This window comes from Ornithodoros turicata, chromosome 2 (genome assembly GCF_037126465.1).
Source record: "Ornithodoros turicata isolate Travis chromosome 2, ASM3712646v1, whole genome shotgun sequence".
NCBI lineage: Eukaryota > Metazoa > Arthropoda > Arachnida > Ixodida > Argasidae > Ornithodoros > Ornithodoros turicata.
The window spans coordinates 1,193,867-1,217,011 of NC_088202.1; the positions used below are offsets into that span (position 1 = coordinate 1,193,867).

The 23,145-nt window shown below is 45.7% G+C and overlaps 1 long non-coding RNA gene across 1 annotated transcript in view; it reads right to left on the bottom strand.

Moving 5' to 3' along the window:
• Positions 1–2,233: 2,233 nt before the first annotated feature.
• Positions 2,234–23,145, bottom strand: part of LOC135382990 (uncharacterized) — a 45,125-nt gene continuing 24,213 nt past the window's right edge. Inside the window, exons 3-4 of the long non-coding RNA XR_010419590.1 lie at positions 7,372–7,452; positions 2,234–2,361 (exon numbers count right to left, since the gene is read on the bottom strand). This is a non-coding gene — a long non-coding RNA (uncharacterized LOC135382990). The remainder of the gene's footprint in view (positions 2,362–7,371; positions 7,453–23,145) is intronic.

The window sequence follows — 23,145 nt, forward strand, 5'->3', positions numbered from 1 at the left end:
GTTTGTTTTCTCACGTCTTCTTCGTTCCACACATGGGATACCGCCTAGTTTGACGCAGCCTCCGAAGAGATGGATTGAGCGGTTCAAAATTATCGAACCTGTTTCATCAGCAATGCTTGGGTGTGAGCGTGTTTGGCAGAGCTCTTGGAGCGGCGCTGCTACATATCTGATGAACGTCGTTTCTTTTTTCTTTGCTTTTTTCTGAAGCACGCTTCTGTGTAGCTCTTAAGAAGGAAAGCAAAACCTTTCCTAAGCAAAACAGAACAAGTTTGTTTCGAAATTGAGTAGCCATTATGTGTAAGAAAGCGCAAGGGATAGCGAGAAAATGTGTGCCAAGTCAATTTGAAACTGTGCATTTGAATCAGCGCGTTAAATCACTTGGGATAAACTACAGAAAGAATCCGACATTTCGTTAAGGTTTCCCAAAAACATGCCTGCCATTGGCACACGGGTGTCGCAACATTACCCAGTAAATTCTAAACTAGCACAGGCGCTACACACTTAGAAGATCATATCTGTAAGAGAGCATTACAACAGATGTCGTGTGCTTGCACGTCTCTGATAGTCCCGCGGCGCAGGACACTCGCTGCTTGTTATTATGTCATCGCAACCGGTAAACGTGAAATTCACCTTCACAAAGTGTGTTTGATGAAACACAAGGCAACTTTTCAAATAATACTCGACAACGACAGCCTTCTCTTTGGCCAACTCAGTTACGGCTGCCAGAAGCATATGAACATCGTTTAATACTCGTTCGCCTTCAACACATCGAGAATCAACGTTGCAGTTCACAAATCTCAAAATCGAAACTAAGCGACAACCTGGATACGTCCGCCATGTTGGAGTTTAGATGCGCCACCTACAGCTCACGCAAAACGTGAATACTGCATCCGACGAAATCCGCGTCAGCTCGTGAAGATATCTACGGCATGTGTTAGTACTCGGGCCTTTATTTTGTAAACAGGGAATGTTCGACTACTCTGTCAGTTTTTTCCCCTTCTGAACTGTGCGCACCTTGTATGTGCGTGAAAGTAGAATCCGTAATGTTTACGTAGTGGGGCCTTCGCCATCGTAATTTTTACGCTACGGCTTGTGGCCTACCTTCGGTGGCCTTCCGTGGTCTACCTTCAAGTACTCTTCGCAACCGCGATGAGGGCTGCATAGCAAATAAAGCAAATGAACAGAAAAGGAAACTTTTTTTTAAATTCCGTGTTGCACTTGTGTTGAGGGAAGTAAAGATAACAGCCAGCGTCCAGAACGGTAGTGATATGCAGGAAATCCAACAGTAGAGCCTTCTTTAGCGTTCACAAGCTTTTACGTAGTAGCCTGCATTTCTTCGGGTGCAAAACCTCTGTACGAGTTGCACGTTTTATACCTGAGGAAAGAGTAGACTACTATATGGAATCTTATGAATATTAAAGGAGCTCAGATAGCACTTAAATTACGACCGTTTTTTCAATGCATCACGCGAAGTGTTTCATTCAACAGATGCATAAATATAACATAATAATTTGATGTTAAAAATCACGATAATGGGCAACGGTGGCAATGCCCTGAACGAGCCGACCAGCGGGTCACGCCATTTTGACTTCTCGAGGGTACTCCCCCTGGTTGGTTTAGAGAGACGTAAGGAAGGAACTCGGAAGAAGAAGTCCACAGACACCGCTCAAGGCATGGTTCAAGGTTACGCCGGGAGATCGTGGAGGCTACCCTCATTGAGAAGTCCCCAAACGATGTTATCCAAAAATCAGTCCACCTGTCCCCACTCGAGCTCGCTTTTGCCTCGCTCGACCTTCCGGAGTAGGTGGATTGTAAAAATGAGCTTCAGTTGCCCAAAAGAAAACCGGTCACCGCAGACCTCGATGGAAGCGCGGTCGCCCCTTTGAAGCCTAATCGCATCACTAATGACGTTTAGGACGAATTCGTCCTAGGGCTGCAGTCCCACTCCGTTCCGCCGCATAAGTAAGATATCAGAGTAACAAATCAAACATAACGGCAATGGTTCGTGAGTGAGATTCAATATTACAAAAAAGAAGAAAAAAGAAGAGGAGAGGGGCGGTCTCCGTCCGATCAGCCAATACCTCGGTTCCCGACGATACCAAGAAGAAAAAGGACTGTCGAAGGCGTCTCGCTTCTACTTTTAGCCCCTGCCGGGGTCCGCCTTTAGGCGGACATGTCAATTCTGCGTAGACACTTCAAACCCTTCACGGTAAAGTATGACAAGTGCTTTTCTACGGCGAAAGTTTTATTCAGTATGATCCTGGGACTACATCATATGAATGGTCCATCGGGATTGGGTACGCAGACGCCACGTTTGCATCCACCAAGGTTGCCGCCGCGGCCTGTTTCACCAAGGGACACCTGTTGCAGAAAAATTAAGGAAAAAACTTCACTCCCCGAGCAAAGTTAAGGGGGTGCAACACCCTCCTGGCCCAATGGCATTCCTCATGCATTTTTCAAACCGCATAACTCCGCAACGAATTGCTCAACTTGCATAAAATAGGTCTTGAATTGAAGATCTCAATGTGTTCTAGTACTTAATGGTGCCAGAAATTCATCTTTTATGTTGGAGATTTTTTCGCAGACGTCAGAAATTGCGTTTCGCGCTTCCTTCAAATGTGTTGGCTGGTCACAAAATAAATAGACATAGGGTGAGAATTTTAATCCCATTAAGTACTAGAAAAATATGTCTAAAATCAATATGTCCCGAAAGAATTTGTTTATGTCAAAGCATAGAGTTGCTACACGGATTTTTGCGAGCAGTGGTTAGCGCATGCTGACCCGCTGGGATTTTGGCTGTGCGCAGTGGTGCCATCTGTCTGCATGCCACAGAAATCTGCACAAGTGGGAAAAACCGGATGAATTGTCACAGTCTTTTCGCTTGTGATAATCAATGGAGTGTGGACGCGCAGCTGTCACTCGTTATCTCGGAACCCTTCGTTCCGTGGTTGTGCTGTGCCTGCCAGTCACGGTTTTTCGCATTGCAGGAACCCTGTCTGCGGAAAACGGAAGAGACGCAAAGAACAGGACCCTGAAATTCTACAAGAGAAGGCATCTGGATAATCTTTAAGTAGTACCAGACTCGCACGAATCAAGTAATCTTTCATCGAGAGCTTGCAGAAGCGACAGTACGCAAGACGTGTCTGCAGGAACGTCCGGAAGCGGACCCTGTGTTGTTGAAGGACGAAGCATTGTGGACAATATGCACTTGTTCAACTAATTTCAAGCTCTGAGAATCCACAGACCATTCAACTGCACACTTGCTGTCATGAAGATGACGTCAGAGAGGAGAAATGGGGAGCAAAATTACGCTGCATTGCAAAATGTGCTTGCTGAAGGCCGTTACAGCTACTGAGGGCCAACCAGATAGCATGTCAGATCGTATGAACGTGAACAGAGTAGCTGTATCCAATGCGCTATCCACTGGGGCTGGGTACACTTCGAGCGGTTCTATAATCATTAGGTCCATCCAGAGCTTGTTGACGCACGCATATCACGCAGTATGCCGATCAGGGACCCTGACTACAAGAAGAAATACAACACGCAGAAGAGGTCTTCCTAGTGCAACCATGTCGTCAGACTGTGTATATTCATACTGTTGTGCATAGTATATGCACTACAATTCCCTTTCCGTCACACAGCTCTGCATTGCTGCGCTTGCAGTTCCCCGATGTGGCCTTCATCACCTAATCCAAGTTATCGAACCCAGTTGCCGAAGCCTCTGCTCCGCCTGCGGTGTCATGACGAACATGAGCACATTCCCGTGGAGCGTGGACAGCGTCACACAGAGGGATACTGTACCCTAGCTGACTTATCATTATCACAGAAAGCTTAATTCATGTCATTCATGTATGTCTGTGCGTCCGTAGTGCTCCTGGTGTCCATTGGGTGCTGTTTATTGTGGAAGCTTATCTCTTGTATTCATCTTCTAGACTGCCCTCAGAACCCTTGTGCGAACAAACTCAGTTCAGCCACAGCTGTCTCATTCTCCGATTCTGATAATCAGGTGTTCGTTTTTTATCTACACATATTTGAGCTCTTCCTAGTCGGTATGCCACTTAACTGAAAATGCGCATCCTGCACAACGCTGTAGTTGGTCAACTTATTGCCCAATCCCATTTGTGTGCGGCAGTCGCATCCTGTTATAGACAACACTCAAACGTTACGTCGTCTTGAACTGTCCTTGTGGATTAGGACGTGTTGTATGAGGAATGCGTCAGATTCAGTGAAATAACACAGCGTTCGCATGCCTGCTTTGTTTTCTTTTCATGGGGTAATGGGGTAGTGCTACCGCGAACGGTAACACTAATGTGCCACGGGTGACAGTTCTACAATTTCGATGTTCTGCATACTGTGTACTAAAACATCTGGCAGCGAACAGTTTGGCTGACAGTTAAAACACTGGTGTAGAACGTGGCCTAGAACTTGCTATAGAACTTCGCGTACGCCAGATCGCCCTTCTCCAGGTGAGGGAACGGAGGGCCTTGTTGCAAGCACGATGGCCGATGGTCAGCGTCCGCGTCTCGTTGGTCACAATTTGTGCACTTAGCTCACCTTAGAAATTCCAGTGCACAACTGTTGATGCATGCCACCTCGTTACAAAAGCATCTGGCTATCAAGTCATCCGGTTGTTACAGCCTACCCTTGATGCCCACCAATGGCGACCAGCAACCTGCCCGACGCCACCGCACGCTGTACAATCCACCACAAGCGCTATACCGCTGGCACTGTGCTCGTGAAGATAACTGCCGCCGCTGTCATATGCAGCTTCATTCTCTTCTTTTTAGACTTTGTGTACAAATATGCGTGTCGAACTTGTGCCGCCGGCGTAAATGAGTCGACAACAGCACTGTCAGCTATACTGAGACACCCATCACTGTTCAGGTGATCAGATACTGTCAAAACTGAGAATGAACGCCATGTAAGACCACACTGCTGACTACACATTTGGCTCGTCTTTACCGATCACACTAAACCAAAAATACAGCATTATATGTGCCAGTGTCAAAGCACCGCGATATCGCAGAACAGTCCACAATAATTTTACAGGACAGTGCACTGATAATCTGGGGCTGACGATGGTGCAGTAATTTTCCTGCTCACGAAATGATCCGACGATTCCGAATACACAGATGCACATGTGAGCTTGCCATGAATTTATTCATGAATTCATTGGGGCATCCGCAAGCCATACCACTCCGCTGCTTTCTCAATAGGCCAGCGACTGTTTTTCAAATTCATGTAAAGGTCGGCGCAATCAGCTACTGTTCTTTCTTGTTTCTTCGCGGTTCCACAACGAGTGTTGGTAACATTTATTGTGTTCGCGAGGTTCTGCCGAATGAAATTGTCGATCCGTCTGCTATCACACGCACAAATAACAGATAACACGCGGACGTTGTTCTCAAGGTGATAAAGGCAAGCTAGAGGTCGAACGTAAAAGAACGAAGCAAAAAGAAAAGAGTACCTTGTAATCCTTTCCGCTGATATGGTGGATCAGTCGCCTAGTGTAACATGTAACCATCTGCCGCTGTAGTACCAGGAGCGTCCGCTCTGAGCGCTAGGTAATCAATTAGATCGTCCTGTGCTCCATCTATTGAGCGGAATTGACGAAACGCGGAGGGTGTTGAACCCCCTTAACCAAAAATCGGTCAACCTGTTCCCGCTCGACCTCGCTTTTCCCTGCCGCGACCTTCCAGAGTAGGTGGATCATGAAAACAAGCTTCAGGTGTCAGTTGAACGCTGTTCTGTCCATGTCTCTGTTTTGTATTGTGTTCGTTTTCGTCGTGGCAGTTTGTTGTTCTGTTGTTGGCGGGAATCAGTATAAACACAGTGCAGGACTAAGCGCTGCCTCAGTTCACGCTTCAAAATGATCGCTGCATCGCTATGATCACTAATTTGCCCGTCACTTCGACTGGCAACTTTGCTAGACATTCAGTTGATGTCTCATTCCGCCGGAGGAGTGTTCTTGCCGATACGTTGCCAGATATAATCCAGTGAAATCTATCGCAATACCCCGTCGCCAGCACGTCGCGGCATCAGGTGTTAAACATTCATTGGCTGTGGTTACACACCAACATAGCCAAGCAGTGTCATAAAACCACCACAATTTATGGTCAACTTACCAGTCATTTGGCTAACCGAGAATTAGCCGATGCAGGCCAAAAACGTGGACGACACAAACGCGCAAGTTTGATTTCGTCCCTGCCCAGCGCCTTTTCCTTTGTCACAACATAGTGACTGACAACGACAGTTAAGTTTGCGCCCGCGACATATCAGCGTGCACTGAGACAACACGTGGCTAGCGTAAACTGACGTGGCGTTATCTGACTATAAAATGCACAGTCGCGCTTGGGAAACTGCCAGCGGCGAGCTCTGACTAACCCAGACATAACACTGCAAACATCCAACTAACGAGCCTAATAATAAACTAACCAACATGCCGCCCTGCTAAGCCAAATGGCTGCTAAAATGTGGCTTTTGTTTGCTCACACGACTTCGACACATATCGAAAACGCGCGCATTTGAGTGGTTGAATATTGATGTTATGTTCTTCAGCACGGCATATCATCTTATGGAGCAGCATTTTCCCTGGTTTTCCTTGTTTCCAGAACATGAGTCCATCCCATCCTAAAGTTGGGAATACGGGAACATGAATTTCCAGAACGGGGGTTTCGCGACCAGGAATAACGAGGTCCTCCCTTATTCATCACTTGACAGGGAGAGAGCAGGGGTAAAAAGAAAGAAAGAAAAGAAAACCGCACAGCAACTAACCCAGATAGCAGCGCGGTCACCGCTTTCCATTTTTATGACATGACCAATGACGAATTTTTCCTTCTCCTCCTCGTTTAACCCTTAAGAGCGAGTCCAGCGAGAACGCGCGCGGTGACGTTGAAAAATCTATTTTTCTAAGGTCTTTCGCGTACAAAGAAATTTTTTGTGTTAATCAAGTGAAGTTACCTGCTTCCACAACGCGTTCCGAACGGAAAATATATTTAGATGGCTCCTTTAAGAATGATACTCAGCCCTGATACCGTGCACCATAATGAGGCCCGAGACCCCACGTCGCCCTTAACAATGCCAGTAGCCTTTTTCCTGTTCATAAGTGATCACCTGTTTCTTGTTTTCTTCCTAAATATTTTAGCCAACGAATGTGGCCTTCTGTTGTATGACTCTTGCTTCTGGTAATCGCGAGCATTTCTGACCGCAAGGGTGTGTGGATGGGTGACCACGCGACTGGAAAAGGCAGGTACGGTTGCCATTACAACGGCTTCTCGCTGATGCATTTAGAAATGCTGGTGCAGGTGGCTTGCTATTCTAGATGGCGCCAGTTATGTATTTCCGTCTACACTCGTTAAATATGACCATACTTACGAAACACCAGGCGCCATCTTCAAGGTATCCGAACCCTGTAGCATTCGGGCACGGTGCTATGCAGCTAAGATACATGCGATGCTGCAGAAATGAAAGGTGGCGTACGTTAGAAGCATGCAGTGTTGTACGCGTTACCGAAATATGGTATCGCGATACCGATACTCGTTACTTGAGTAAAAAGTATCGAAATACCGATAACGATACTTCTTTTTTTAAGGTAACGAATACCGCTACCGTTACTAAAAAAAAGTAACGCGATACTTTGCCCGATACTTTGTTTGAAACACGAAGATGATGCAACATAGAAATACTGTATCGCTTACGTAAAGAGTTTTGCAGTAAAAAGACAGCAGACTTTTATCAATAGCTCGTTCTGGAACTCGTCTTCTGCCATCCTTTCAGGCCGTGGTCTCTCCGGCAGTTGGCAGAGACCAGTATGACAATTACGTTAGTGTCAGGCCCACACACCCTGGAGTCCGATTACCAAGGAATCCGATCCGCAGTTAACAATACCACAGTATATGTGAGAGTGACTCAGTGCGACACGGCAGCTAAGCAGTGGAATCCAGAGCGTACTGTCAATGACTTGACCTCTGTTCGTTGACCTCAACTCTTTTGTTGTGGTTATTTTGTCCAGTTTCTAAGAAAAGCAGTGAACATGTGTTTGGTATAGTAATTCTATAATTCCGGTTACGGAGCACTTGGACATGTCCACAGGCTTCTTGTCGAGGGCTAGGTGAACCATTGACAATGAACAAGAGTGAGAAATGTCGTCGGTGAAGAAAGGGTGGGGCACTAAAAAGTATCGGTATCGGTAACGATACGGAGATCGCGTTACCATAAATTTGTAACGGAAATACTCTTCCGATACCAATTTTAAAAAGTATCGCGATACGCACTCCGATACCGAAAAAGTATCGATTACAGTAACGGCGTTACTTGTAACGGCGATATGTACAACACTGGAAGCATGCATACATACTTATTGTCAAAAGTTGGAAACTTCGGCCACGTTAGGCATTGAACTTGTTAAATGTTATACCCTCGTTTGCCATCTTGTCTGAGAATATATTATATATAAATAAAGCATGGTTAACTTACAGGTACGTGCTTATTTCACTTCTTAACTCAGTAATATCTAAATGCTATGAGTCATATACTCAAGTTTACACAATCTCATTGGCAAACTTGATCTTTAGCTCGGTTTCTTTTGAGAGAAACAAACAACAACTGTGCCAGTTTAAAATATTGTGTCGATTCCTCGTAATTTTTCCGTAGCCCGCCTCACACATTTGAAGTGAAATTTTGTTAATATGTGATAAAAATATTAGACATTCCCGCTTGTGTATTTAGCTTCTGGTGCCTCCATGCAGTGATGGGCAGTACTTGAAGTACCAAGTACTCAAGTAGTACTTTAAGTACATTTCTGTGCACTTGTATTTTACTTTAAGTGCATTTTAAATCGTGTATTTTGTACCGTACTTCATGCACTTTTTCCGAGTACTTTCCCATCAAGTACTCAAGTACCAAAACTTAGACTCCAGACAAAAAATCACAAAAGAATATAAAAAATGCACCCTACTAAAAGCGCAAAAGTGACGGCAAGAAGACGAAAACACACAGATAGGGCTACCTCTGAGTTTTCGTCTTCTTGACGTCATTTTAGCGCTTTTAGTGGAAAGCAGTACCAAGAGTCCCAATCCCAGAGTTATATTTTTCTTTTCTCTTTTCTTGTTTAGGGAATAGCAAGCTGGCGTGCTGCATGGCTGACCTTTCCCTTTTCCTTTTTTTCTGACAATAAATCCCACCTCCCACCAGTCTGAACAAACAACAACAACTTTATTTTGAGATGGAGAGTGGGGAGGTTCATCGCCATAGGCGATACTCTACCCCATTGCTGGTGGGGATGTGGGGAATGAAATAATGAGCCCCTTCATGATAACGATCGAAGTCCGATGGTGTCCAGAAATGTCAAAAGAGCTTTGAGCGCAGATCGTTGCTGGGCTGGATTGGGCCAGAGTCCAAGCAATTTCGAGAGGGAGAAGGGGCGAGAGTCCAGCTGACTAAGAAACTCGGAGAGTGCGGTTCGGGAAGGAAGGTCCGTGAAACATTAGATCGCTCCTTTCAAAAAGCTCCGAAAAAGCCTAAGGGCCCCTCCACTTGACAATGGTTATTTTCCCCCAGTCTGAAATTTAAACAAAGCGCGATATTTGTGCTTTTAAAGAACATATTTGCTGAAGCAATCTATTGTTGAGAGGCTTGAAATGTCGAAAAAGTATCGACGCTTTAATGATTATGTAAAACGAATGGAATGCAAAGAAACGCACACATTATGACACAGCAACCGGCAGCAGAATGGCTTGGTCCAATGTCCTTTCAGTCTCTCAATGCAGGGTTCTATGCTATTTTTATGTTTTTTCCTTCATTGGCAATTAATATTCATTTTATACCACATTACACGTGTGATTGCATTACATGATGAACGCTATGAAAGACACACATGATTTCATTTCCACATTTTACGTTTTTCTAATTGGTCACATCAACTACATTGCTGCAGATCGCAGTCGTGTAAAAAATGAAGGCTTACATTGTGCTTCGTGCCTTTTTACTTTCTTCGTATTCTTTTTCTAAACATGTTGTATTTCAAAAAACAGCAAGGAATGCACAGAAATATATAATCTCTGTTGGCTTGTACTTTTTTTTCCTTTGAAATTTCCAAGTCTGTTATAGAAGAAGAATAGTACCGGAACACCACACTAGGCAGGTGATCTTGGATCAGTCCCGGTATAATACTATTTTGCATAATCACAGCACAACTCACTGATTACCTTTCTACGTGTAACTGCAAACTATGATATATGATTAAGTTGATGTTCACGGGTTAACACTTAACCTAGGACTTTATGGCTTCAAAACATTTGTCAAGAATACTCGCTAAAATTTTGCCAAAAAAGCAACACACAGACACTAAACAGTGAAATGCAGAGTCATACAGATTAAATTGGCAACGTACTTGATGAGTACTTGAAGTACTTTGCCTTGTACTACTTTGTACTGTACTTGAAGTAGCAATGATGCCAGGTACTTGGTACTTTACTTTATAATTTTACCTCTATAATTTTGAGGTACTTTACCCATCACTGCGCCCATGGTAGAATGTAGATACATTTATTGTTCAATACATCGAATGGGTGAAACAGTGTTCTACTAATGTAAAATGCATGCTTCGCTATATAGTGCAACAATGGACAACATCCATATACGCGGCGTAATGATTATACAGGGCGTCTTCTTTATTCTTTACGTACTTTTTAGAAAAAGCTACGCGAGCAGTATGACACCTTTTTTGCAAGTGGGTTATACGGCGGAGCGGATATTCTATCGAAGAGAGCATGTATTTATGGGTTGACTAATCGCCTACAAATTAATAATTAATTGACTCTTTAATCACCCAGGCAAGCTGGCATCATCTAGAATCCGCCTTCTCGGTTTGTGATGCACGGATACCACCAGTCCTAACGACAAGAAGTTAAAGGCGATCACCGAGTTTCCGGCTCCTGGCAACGTAGAAGCCTTGTAGCGCTTTATAGATGTTGTCGACTTCAACAGACAATTAATTCCTAAATGTGCCGAGCTAGCGCAGCCGCTTAATCGGTTGTTGCGCAACGACGCGCCCTGGAATTGGGAAGGACAGCAGGGGCCATATCCTCGTCAAAACTAATCCACCTGATTACTTTACGTTACCAGCTGTAGGGTGGGGCTGCCACGAAATACTCCGCCCTTAGATCCCGTCCATTTCAATTGAAATTTATTCCTATATTTCCTTCGCAGCCTCTCGGCTCTAATCTCAGAACGTGACCCTACGTAATTTTGACGTAACCATGACGTAAAAGATTGCTTTCAAAGCTTAAAACTAATGTAGCTTAGGAGGGTCGATTACTTTGAGCGGCGACAGGTTTCGTGATGAGTCCACATGTGCATTTTCATTTATTGTGTCGCATAAAGTCTGCAAGTGCTCGTCACAACAAAAAAAAAATCATATATTTCTTCGTTTTTGTTTAATAATGATAGAAAGCATCGCTGCACAACGCACTTCACCGCGTAACACAGTTTCTCTGCTCGGATCGCCGCCTCGTATGTGTGAAAGTGGCGCGCTTTTCGAAGCGTCGTACAATCAATTTTCCTGCAATATAGAGGTGTGCACACAAAAAACTCATCTATCAAAGTTCACTATTTGTTGAGTAAAATATCAACGCTCGTTTGCGGTACCATTACCACCCTCACACCCCACGAGCAAAAGAAGCATATTGAAATGCGACTTCCATAACATCATTTCGCATATCGAGCACACGAACACACAGAAAAAAAATAAGCTCCAGCTCATGATTTAAAGCACGAGCCGATTTCTTATATAGGCGTTTACGGCTCGCGCCACACTGTCAGTTCGATCCTTTGTATGATCCTTTGTGGGCATGTTTGCGGGTTTTGTCGTTTTGTCGTCTGCCGCGTGCCATCGGCGTCATCTCATGGCCACATACCGCAATTATAAATGCCAATTACAATCACTGTGTCACACAAACATTGCCGTCTTGCACATCTGTACGTCATGAAAAATGACATATAACAAAAGAGCAAGTTACGAGCATGCTTTTTCGCAAATTTTCAACAAAATTCAGTTTTCCGCCGGAAGAGTTTTCCGTTTGCGACGTCAGAGAACCGAAGCAACAAGGCAGGGCGGGAAGATCATATGTTTGGCCTTCAGGTTCTCAGGAGAAAACACCGATAAGGCTGGTCGCATCCCAAGATAACAAGTTGGGCCATTGGTTGATAAAAGGTGTGAACCACTTTGAATATCCATGTCTTTTTCGATTGTGCACCAATTGCAGAAGAAATCTAAAGTAATCGGCATCGATTATTTTGACGAGGATAGGGCCCCACGAATGATCTTTTCGAGCGCTATCATAAGCAACCGCTGATTCAGTAAGGCTTTATCAGCCCGACTTGAAGAAACTGTTTCTTGTGCCAACAGATGCTAGCGATTATGGTGCTGGCGCAGTTCTCTTGCGGGAGCCTGACGCTACACTTTATCCAGTGGCTTTTGCAAGTCGCACGCTGAATCAGGTAGATCGGAATTACTCCGTCACGGTAAGCTCCAATCATATTCGCTTTCAGGAAGTTCAATATCTACCCGGATGGCAGCAAGCCCACTGCCCAAACTGACCACCAGGCACTTTCTTGGCTGCAGCGGCTCCACAACCTATTTGGATGTCTTGCCAGGTGCGCACTAACGCTACAAAGCTACTGCTTCGACGTGGAGTAAGGGCAGGGCTGAACGAACGTGGTGGCAGACGCGCTATCCCGCGCGCTTCTTCCGGAGGGGAAAGAGGAAGGCACCGAAGAGCCTTCTGCAGCACAATTGGCACATTACCCATCTTCGTCTTGGGGCACGGTCGTGAGCAGAGAGCATCTCTTAGTCACCCAGACAGCAGCCCGCCTTGCAAAACCTCGCATGCAAGTGATTCAAACGGACGTGTGGTTTGCGTTCTTCTGCTCCGGAATACACAACACAATCCGTGTACTTTCCCAACGTAATGATCACTACATTCGCAAGAAACGCACTTCCTCGTCTGATGTATCGTCTGATTGTTTGCGTTCTCAATAGATGGTGCGTGAATCCCTCAGGGTTGGGGCGCTTCTGAAGTCCAGCCAAGTTAAAAGCTTTCAGAAAACCACACGGTTTCTACAGGTTTGCCATTTCACTTTACAGTTCTTTTAAGCTCAGCGCGTATGATTGTGAGCTTCACTACCGTTCTGGCTCGACACATCAGAACGCGAATTTCTGCTATCGCCTGCCACTTCCAGCCCAGGAAGAGGAGGCACAACCCCTGGCGACGTTTTTCTTCTCGAAGTGGTGAGCATCGAACCCCTCAGAGCTGAGCCGATTGGAGACCTCACTGGAAAAGACCCTGTCCTGGCAATAGTTTACAAATATATACAGGGAGTAGAAACGAATCTCTGGCATGAAGAACATTTCAAGCCGTTCGGGAATCACAGAGCGGAGCTATCGGCACACCGTGGTTGCCTTTATGGGGCTCACCGGTTGTGCTCCCACAAAAACTTCGTGCAGCTGCACCCAAGCTCCTTCACGGCAATCACCCCGGTATAACTGTCGCGAAAACCTGCGCAAGAAGCCATTTTTGATGGCCACATTTGGATCAGGACATCGAACAGCTGCTCGCAAGTGCGACACTTGTCAGTGACATGCGCTATCGCCTCGTGCTGCGGCTGCGCCTGTGGAAACGTCGGGCATTCCCTTGACAAGTGATACACATCGATTTTGCCGCACGCGTTGAAGGTGTGTACTACTTTGTCGTCGTTGACGCTTATTCCAAATGGGTCGAAGTGAAGCCAATGCGGACAACAACGACTGGAGCGGCACTGGATATTTTGCGCTCATTGTTCGCTACGTTTGGCGTACCACGTCTCGTTGTCATTGACAACGCACTGAATTTCGTCTCGCAGGAAATGGACACAATTTGCAGGAAAAACAGAGTCACTCACTTTACGTCGGCGCCGTATCATCAAACATCGAATAGTCAACTTGAACGGTAGACGCCTGATGGTAGCGGAAACAAAGAAGACATCGCTAAAACTGCGAGCTGGTCGATCTTCTGTCGGATATCGAACTCCCTTTAAATGCAACATTCGACTTGCCGTAACAGACCAGACTCTTGCACAGTTAATGCTCGGGCGATCTTGACCGTATGATCCCGCAAGTCACGTAAGAGTCGCCAAAATATATTAAAAAAAACTGAGACATAAGCACTTCACTGAGAATTAACACGTCTAAGTGCGCAATTTCGACCAGGACCCGAAGCGTATCCCAGCAGTCGTGGTGCTATCTCACGCTACAGAACTGTTACTTTGTTCCTTTTGTGTATTGATATAGAAGGACATTCTAATAAATCTCTCCTGGATTGAGTACGTGACGCACAAGATGTCACAGAGTAGCTCCTAGACGCTCGGAGAGCGGACACGTTTGTCAGCGGGTGTCAACGGATAGCTGAGCAGGTCTCGGAGGGCACCGGAACGACAGAAGAACGCGACGACGCCTATCTGCTGGGCGAGTATGGTATCCTGTTCAGATACCCACCCTCGGCGGATGAGGGCGATGCCTTTGATACCGGTTCATACTTCACTTTGATGGCTCTGCCTTGGGAGGTCACAGCAGCGGCAGGAAAGCTTATAAAAGGTTGTGGAGTGTTGCGATATGGCCAGGAATGATGCAGGATACAACAAAGTACGTTCGTTTTTGTCCGATGTGCCAGAGAGCAAAACCTCCTGGTGGTTTAGGCTTGTGGTGTGATGGGGCCTTCTCCCCGTAGTCCTAGAGGTAACCAGTATTTGTTTGTGGTTACTGATCATTTCACGAAGTAGGTTGAGCTGTTTCCTGTCACGACGCTGACTTCCCTGAGAGTGTGGGAAAAAAACTACTCGACCTTTTGCCGGTTCGGGCTTCCCGCTCATGTCATCACTGAGAGCGCGACCTTCTTTACAACTAAGATGTTTTCTTATCCTTCCGCTATCTTAGGCATTCAGCTGCGAAAGCCTTCTCCATATCATCCTGAAGCTTACATTACCTAACATTTAATCGTAACCTGATAATGACGTTGGTTGCTTTGACTAGCCGGCGGCACCAGTCCTCCTCAGGTACCCCCAGACGCGGCTGTAGAGTATGTACCACTGCGCCCATACACCATGTTGCAAGCCCATTGGCCTAGACTGTGCGCGCGCTCCGATTGGTCGAGAACGTTTTGAACTCGCATTTTGTAGCGCGCATGTGCGTACAGCGTCTCGGCCGTTTCAGCATAGTTTCGAAATAGCATGGGCGGCATGTCGTCCTCCTGTGTTCGGTGGTCTCAATCGACAGAACAGTTTGCAGAAATATGTTCGCGGGTTTATTACTTCGTCCTTGTGAGTCTACGCGTGTTGTGTTGTGCTGTTTCTGGACACAACTGTTATCCCACGAACAATTTGTCAACTGCGGTACCGGAATGCTTCATGAGTTGGAGCGTGAAGAACAAGTTCGAGCGCCGTTGGACTTCGAGGACTGTCAACAAAGGGAGGATTACGTGCCACACAAGCGCTTTTCGCTTCGCTATAATGGATGCACCGCAGGCAGCGAAAGAAGATGCTCATCATGAAATGGTACGCACTCGTGAGACTGGCTCGGTATTAGGAGTTGAACGGTGTGTTCGTTCTGCTTCGAACTTTGTCCCAGTGTGTCAGCAACGCAGTGGGCTTTGTACGCACAGTGCACCCATGTATCAGATCTTTGAATTAGTGCTTTGTATCAAATAAATCTTTATTTTACCCCAAAATCGCTTTAGTTATTTTGAATACCGAGTAACGGCGGCAATCCTGAAATCCAGTAGAAGTCGATGGTAGCCAGGACCGACCGAAAAGCCAGCCAGACATGGAGGCTCCTGATTGGCCGACTGGTTGTGCATAATATCCACCACGTCGCAATTTCATTGGTCGTGTGCCCAGTGTTGTGTGAATTATCTCAAACTATGGGCTCTATGGGGAGCTGTTGGAGCCTGGCGGCACCACCACACTCTAAACCCAGTGACGGATAGGTGCCGTCTGATCACATGACTTCAAGGGGCACGCGGTGCCTGCGAAAGCTGCAGGTGCTATGTGCCCCCTGAAGCAACTGGTACGACATCCCTGCTGACGCCAGGAGCCACAGTGTACCGGACGTATCGAAGGGCTACTTATACCCACTAATACGCGAAACACATTGCGCCTCTCGAGTTCCCTAACAGAAAAATTACCTCCACGCTTCGTGAAAAAAGAAAACGCAAGGAAGGAAATGCTCCAAGCACATCGAACATGAAACACCAAATTTTATTAGCTTGCACACATCTTTAAATTGCATCCAGTACATAATCGTTTGCCGAATGGAAAGCATACACGGTTCACTAATCCCAACACACACATATGGAGCACACGTTGCTCGGACACACAACCCATCCGATGATCCGATGCACCAGGCAGTCCTCCAAACACCGAACACACAATACTCGAAACTTCAAACAGGCTGGCACTGAAAGCTCAATGAAGATCCTTAGTGACGAACACGACGGTTCCTCAAACGAAATGGCCGAGGAACAATTGTCCAACAAGTGGCAACAGACACCAATTCCATGTGAGAAGCAGTTGCAATCTTTCACGCGTATGTGTGACCGTTGAGACAAGAAACAACCTGTAAAGAAACCGAAGTGAATATCACGCTGGTATTGTTCCAACGTTAATGCTGGAATAGTACTCCATTTTGTAACTCACCTCCTCGCACTCGATACAGTCCCATGGTCACCTATAACGAAAGAATACAATTAACCTCGCTTGTAATGTACATCGTCGCTTCACCGATGCAGCCGATCCTCTCCTGCCGCCATTTGCAATGCGTCCACCGTCTGCAACAGAATGTACTTCGATTGTTAAACACGAGTAAAACGCAGGCATCGTACGATGCATCACAGCTAGGTTAGCTTACCTTAAGCAAACGTGAGACCTGTACTTAAAAAGCAAGGTGTCATCCTTCTCAAAGGCGAGGTTGCAACGCAGACAGCGTCAAGAAAGCGGGAAGCGGAAAGGAACGTAAGGCGGGAGAATACGTTATGCCGTGTCACTCCTCACCGGCGGAGCGCGGAACAACGTAGTACGCTCCAACGAAGGCACGCATATTCAGCCGGCACACGCATTCTTCAACAAGCACACGAGTACAAGGTTTAGGAGCCAAACATATTATTCAGCGAGCACAAAGCCGTTTCATACCAACGTGACGGCTTTGTACCTGCTGAAATTTGGCGATGAGGATCGCTGTGCTTGCTATTTGATAACCGTTACGGCTGCTTCCAGACGGTTACGGCTGTGTACCGGCTGCACTTTCTGAGGGAACTTTTTTAACTGGCACATGTCCGTCACAGGATTTAGAGTGCATGATTGGGACCTTCGCTTGGCTGAGCTGAGGTTCACTAAACGGACGCCGATAGATGAGAGTAAAGAGGTCAACAGGCTTCACCCCGGCGTTCCTATTGGGACGAGAGGCTCCTGTTCCAGCGGACAATGCTCTGGGCCTCCGGGCCGGCAGTTCCGGGTCTCGTTATTCAATCTTTTCTGAGGACCTCCGGAGTCGACTAGACGTTGCATCTCGGACGGCTCAATAGAATCTGGACGCCGGAACGTTGGACCACGCTCGCCAGTACAACCGCGGACGTCGCCTCTCGTGGACCCTCTGACCTACAGCGTTTGTGACCTTGTCCTTCGACAGATTCACCCGCTTAGCGATGCGTCGCGAGCCTTCGCTCGCAGACAGGTGGGGAGGTCCTTTCCAGGTAAGTGCGTGTTTTTCCGGCCTCCCTGTGACACGGGTGAAGAAACTGTGCCAGTACACGTCTCGAACTTGAAGTCCTACAACCTCCGAGACACCAACGGAGAGAAGCCCGATCTGCATTCAACCTCCATCAAAGATCCGAACCCGGATCCCATTTCTGGACCTGCGTCCAGCCTCTATAACTTGCGCCCTTGCAGGCGATGCACGTAGCCGCCACTATTTCCGACACTAGGGCTTTGTGTCGGCGGTTTACTGTGATATCTGTTTCGCACTTTTCCATTGTGTCTGTATAAGGGAATGGCTCTTCAGGCGCTCGCGGCTTGGGGCGCCGTACCGTACAGCTTTTATCGTATTTATGTTTGCCTCCTCGCAGATGCGTCGATGTTTCCGGCCCCGTCAGGCCTTAAGAGCGCAGAATCCTCCGCTTCGTCCCTCCGGTCTGCTCCCCGTACCCATTCACAGAGAGGTTCAGCCGGTAACATGTCATTACGGCCGAAGTCTCATTACGACCGAAAATCCTTTAGTCCCCAAGTGTCTCGTTACGGTCAAGATCTCATTACGGCCGAAGGTAGTCTCATTTCGGCCGAAGATGTTTCATCAAGGCCAAAAAGAAAACAAAGAAGCATCCACCATATTAGCAATCGCTTTGTCTTATGCTTCCTAAAGTGTGCCCGAGGCGGTGTGGCCCCCACGGCTTGTGTCCCACACAATGGTTCATGTACACAATACTGTGACAGTGTTTCATGCATCCCTCGTGAAAATGTTTCTATTCTCATACTCTGTTATACGATATTTGTATGTGTCACGCCATTTTCTCTCAGTAATCGAGCAACGCCCTACTCATTGGTTCTGTGAGCAAACTGCTTGTGTGTGTTCTGAAAAGTTACTCCACAAGGGAGCCCACTGGGAGCTCCGGGAACCACATGATCTATGATCATGATCTTTGCCCCCACTAGCTGCCTTCTACAATTTACGTCCACCTGAAATTTAAAAAAAAGTACATAAGGTGCTGAACAAAACGACATATGCTCTTGTTTGATGATAACCATACGACATATGCTGTCAACCAGGCTATCTTTTTTTTTTCGTATATTCAATACATTTTCAAGAAATTATGAACACCAATGGCAATTACGTCGTAATGATGGAGCTGCATAGCCAGAAAAATATTTCAGGAGGTGTTTATGAGGCTTTACATCGGGTGGAGAAGTCTCCCTTGTCAGTGATTTATCCAGGCCCCCCCTACACCCCCCAAATATTCAGTGACACCCCCTAACTTTTTTGCCTGTGTACCCCTACAGGCGGTGCCCTTGCGATTTCAGCTTCAGACATGTCTGTAATGATATGTTAAGCTGTAATGACACCCCTCCCCACAATTTTTTCCAACACCCCTCCGTGCTTGGGATTCTGGATAAACCACTGCCCGTCGTTCATATTCGGGGGCCCTACATTAGTGCTTATGCCACTGCACTGATGTCACAACGTTATAAGCGTGTGTCACTCTGGGCATTCGGACCTCTAAGCTACAATATGTAAATTCACAATCAGTATATCAGAAGGGTAAGAGCGGATGTTAGCAGATGTGTCAGCCGTGGTGGGCGACGTCGTTAGTGTAATCATACGCGCAAGACAATTGCGGGCACATGGAGTAGTGGCAGCAACCTGAAAACGATACATTTTCTCGTTATATATGAGTAATCGAAAATATACCTTCTCACATGTTTCGTTTTGTCGTTTGTAAGCGCTAGTAGGGGAACAGCTCTTGGTTGGCCACATGCAAGCCACAACGCGAGAGGTGCGGATATTCAGATTACGCGATCAAAAATTAAAAGTCTAGAACCATGCACACTTCCTCATGCAACTACTTCCCCAGCATCGTATGACACGATACCCATGTATCCAATGTGAAATTATGTGCAGGAATGAAAAATATACCAACATACCTGTAATCCAGTGTCTTATAAGTTTGCTTCGATTTTCTGGCAGCTACCATGAAGTCCAATGCTAGATTCACAAGTTTCGTTTCGCCATTCTCATTGTACATTGCTGCACATTTCGCAAGCGTCACGCACTGCCACGTGACCTCTATTTGATCAGTGAAAATAACTCGCCTCATGGACATGTATGGTCATTTCAGCGCTAATCACGTTTTGCATGCTATAGAAGGAGGGGGGGGGATCAATACTCTTCCTTTTGTGTTTTGATATCTTGTTGTTTTGCTACTCTCACTTCGAATGGTGTCTAGCAACGTTGGGTATCTGCTTAGGCAGCACAAACCCTCGGAAAAGAATGGGAACGCAATGGGGGCTTCGGTTCCTGAAGGGGCGATAGTGGTGACTGGTTCCCAGCGATGTGGGAACTGAGGAGGTAGAACATAAGAGAAGATAAGGTAGTCCCCCGACGGTGCCCTGATCATTTCCCGCTCTGGTCTCCTTTGGGTCATGTAAACGTAAACATCGTAAAAAGAAAAGAAAAAAAAAAGAAACATCTGAAGTGAATAAATTATTCCGCTTTAATCCGTTTGCGTAATGTGATCGACGCATGATATGTCAATTTGTTTGAAACTGTGAGTGAATGAAAGCTATCCTGATCTTTCATTCAGAATGTCATGTTGGACCACTACCAGAGCGTGCTTAAAGAAATCAATGCCTTGATGAAGGTATCACCGAAGTGCCACCACCAGATCTCTGCCTCAGAGCCAGTGATGATGTTCAAGATTTTTCTAGCGGATCTTGTCATGTCATGCTGAAAACTGTAAGTTTAGCTATTTGGTCTATATTCAATGACGGGTGCATCTTGTGGTGTGGTGTGCTTTTCTCAGTGTAACCCTGACCTCAAGCTATCTTTCACTTTCAGAATCCACCCCGCACTTCGGTTACAACACTACGAACCCATCGCGCTGTGATGCTTGCTTGAAAGTAATACAATCTGGTATGCTGTGTTGTTTTTCTTTTAAAAGGACTTTAGGTATCCGTAATAAGAGGCCTTCGTAGCAAGAAAGCCATAAGAAAAGACATTTTCCTGATACATTAATATTTCTCCTCAAGACAAGGGTACGAGCTACACTACATGTGCCATACTGCACTCTCAGAGAAAAGGGGGGAGCAATTAGACCTTTTAGGGGGTAATAGCTGTCGCATATGTTGTGCGTAAAAGGTTGCAAAGTTCTACCTGCTACCTCACTTTCTGCCACGAATAATAGGGTTACCGCTTCTGATTCGGTGAGCGAGGGGGGCGTACACCTTTTGCTGTAATTTGACTGGATGATAATTTCTTTTACCACCTTTTTACACCCTTTATCAGACGCTATATTGGCTTAGGAGGTAACTAAGGAAGTTACCACCTTCTCACACCTTTTTTCTTAGATTGTGGTTCCCAAATTGTGTGTATGTTGCCCTCGTATTAGCAAAGGTGCTCAAATATTTCTTCTATTTTCTTAAAGAAGGTCTAGAACGATCATGACACATGTAGTACGGATTCTCAAGTTGTTCACGTGTTCCATGTTGTTGGGCGTAACTCGTTACCAGTAACTCGATACTGTAACTAGGCTACTCGGCTTAGCTATTTTCAGTAACTTCTTGAGGAGCTCGTTCCTTTCCCTTTTTCTTTTGATTCGGAGGTGGGGGGTTAAGTTCGTCAAAGTAACTTGAAGAAAGTTCAAAGTTCCTATTGTTCGATTCTGGTGTACAAACATCGCAGGCTCAGTCCTCCCCCCATGACTTGAGATGAAAGATGGAACGTGCACGGCGCGACTAACTCCCGTTGTTACACTGTGAATGTTACAAATTATGTTTTAGCCGAGCATTAGGAAGCTCAGGTATCGGGCATCTTAACGATAAGCAGTGTATTGATAATGATAGAGGGCATTGAGTAGCAGGATTAAAACTTGGCACGGTTCTACGATATGTATGTAGGAGACAACTCGTAGAGCATAAACTTGCTTTGTGCTCCTTTTTCATGTGCCGTATTACGAGATCAAAATAATCAAATCCCTCCCTAAAGAAGCCTATAAATGTAGGCTTCTTTTGTCGTAGCAGATATTGATATTTTTGTATATCAAGACTATTTTGAAACGTCTTGAATCGCCCATTGTGACAGCAAGGTCTGAATTAACCATATAGACAGGTCAAGAGCTGAAAAGTATATATATTGAGTAGAAAATAACTTGAAGGTAACCTGTTACATTTCTAAAGTAGCTTAGGAACTTCACGTCAATTTTCATCACGTTTTATTACGTGAAACTGCGTTTGAAATTTAGTTACGGGCCGATTTCACGTCAGTTCAGGCAGGTTGGTACCATCGACCTCCTAGGTCTTCAGTATTTTTGATATTTATAAGCTCATCGTATATTATGATCAACATTTTTGCCGAATAGCTTTCGTGCAAAAAAATCGAGAAAATCCGGCCCTCAATTCGGATGTTTCAGTTTTGCCGTGTTTGCACGCGTATACCTCCCGAGTGTTAAGAGATATTGTTGTGAAATTTTTTGATGCTGCTTTATTATGCCTACAGGCCAGCTGTCAGAGAGCAAATTTTAGCGCGCAGGTGCAACGCTGTGTGCTATAAAAAATGGCGAACATGCCCTCTCGCGCACTTTTGTCCTAATTTAGACGGCTGATATATCTGGCTATAGATGTCCCCGATCGCAATACTTGGCATCAGCTCACTCAGCTTTTAATGCTCTTTCATCTGATATATCTATCCTGCATATACTTCCTAGCGACATGTGCTGAAATAGGCAAATGTTTAGGCATATTTCAAAATAAACATGTATTTTGGGCGTGTATTTCCCAAAAAGGACCCACTTGATTTCGTATATATTTTGCCAGGATATGGCGCTATACTAGTCCTTTCATCTAACGCAAAGACTTCTTCTCCAAAGGCGTATACTGCTGATTAGCGCGTTAAAACGCGGCCCTACGGCGTACGAACGTGTCGGATATCTATCTTCAGAGCAAGAAGCGTCGAAGTTTGAACAAAACTGCGCAACAGAGCATGTTCGCCGCTTTTTATACGATACAGTGTTGCACCTGTGCGCCTAAATTTGCTCTCGGGGTGCTGGCAGGCAGGTATACTAAAGCACAAAAAAACTGCACTACGATATCTTTTAAAACTCAGGATGCAAACACGTGCAAACACGGCAAAATTGCAACAATCGAATTCAGGGCCGGATTTCTCTATTTCTTGCACGGAAAGTATTCGAATGGTTAATTTTACCAATGTTGATCATCATCCTGCGATGAGCGTCTAAATATATATAAAAAATCATGAAAATTCAGGAGGTCCATGGGACCTCCCTGTCTGAGCTAACGTGGAACCGGCCTACTATTATGTTCTGGCTAACCTTTTCAGTGACTTCCATCTTTCAACAG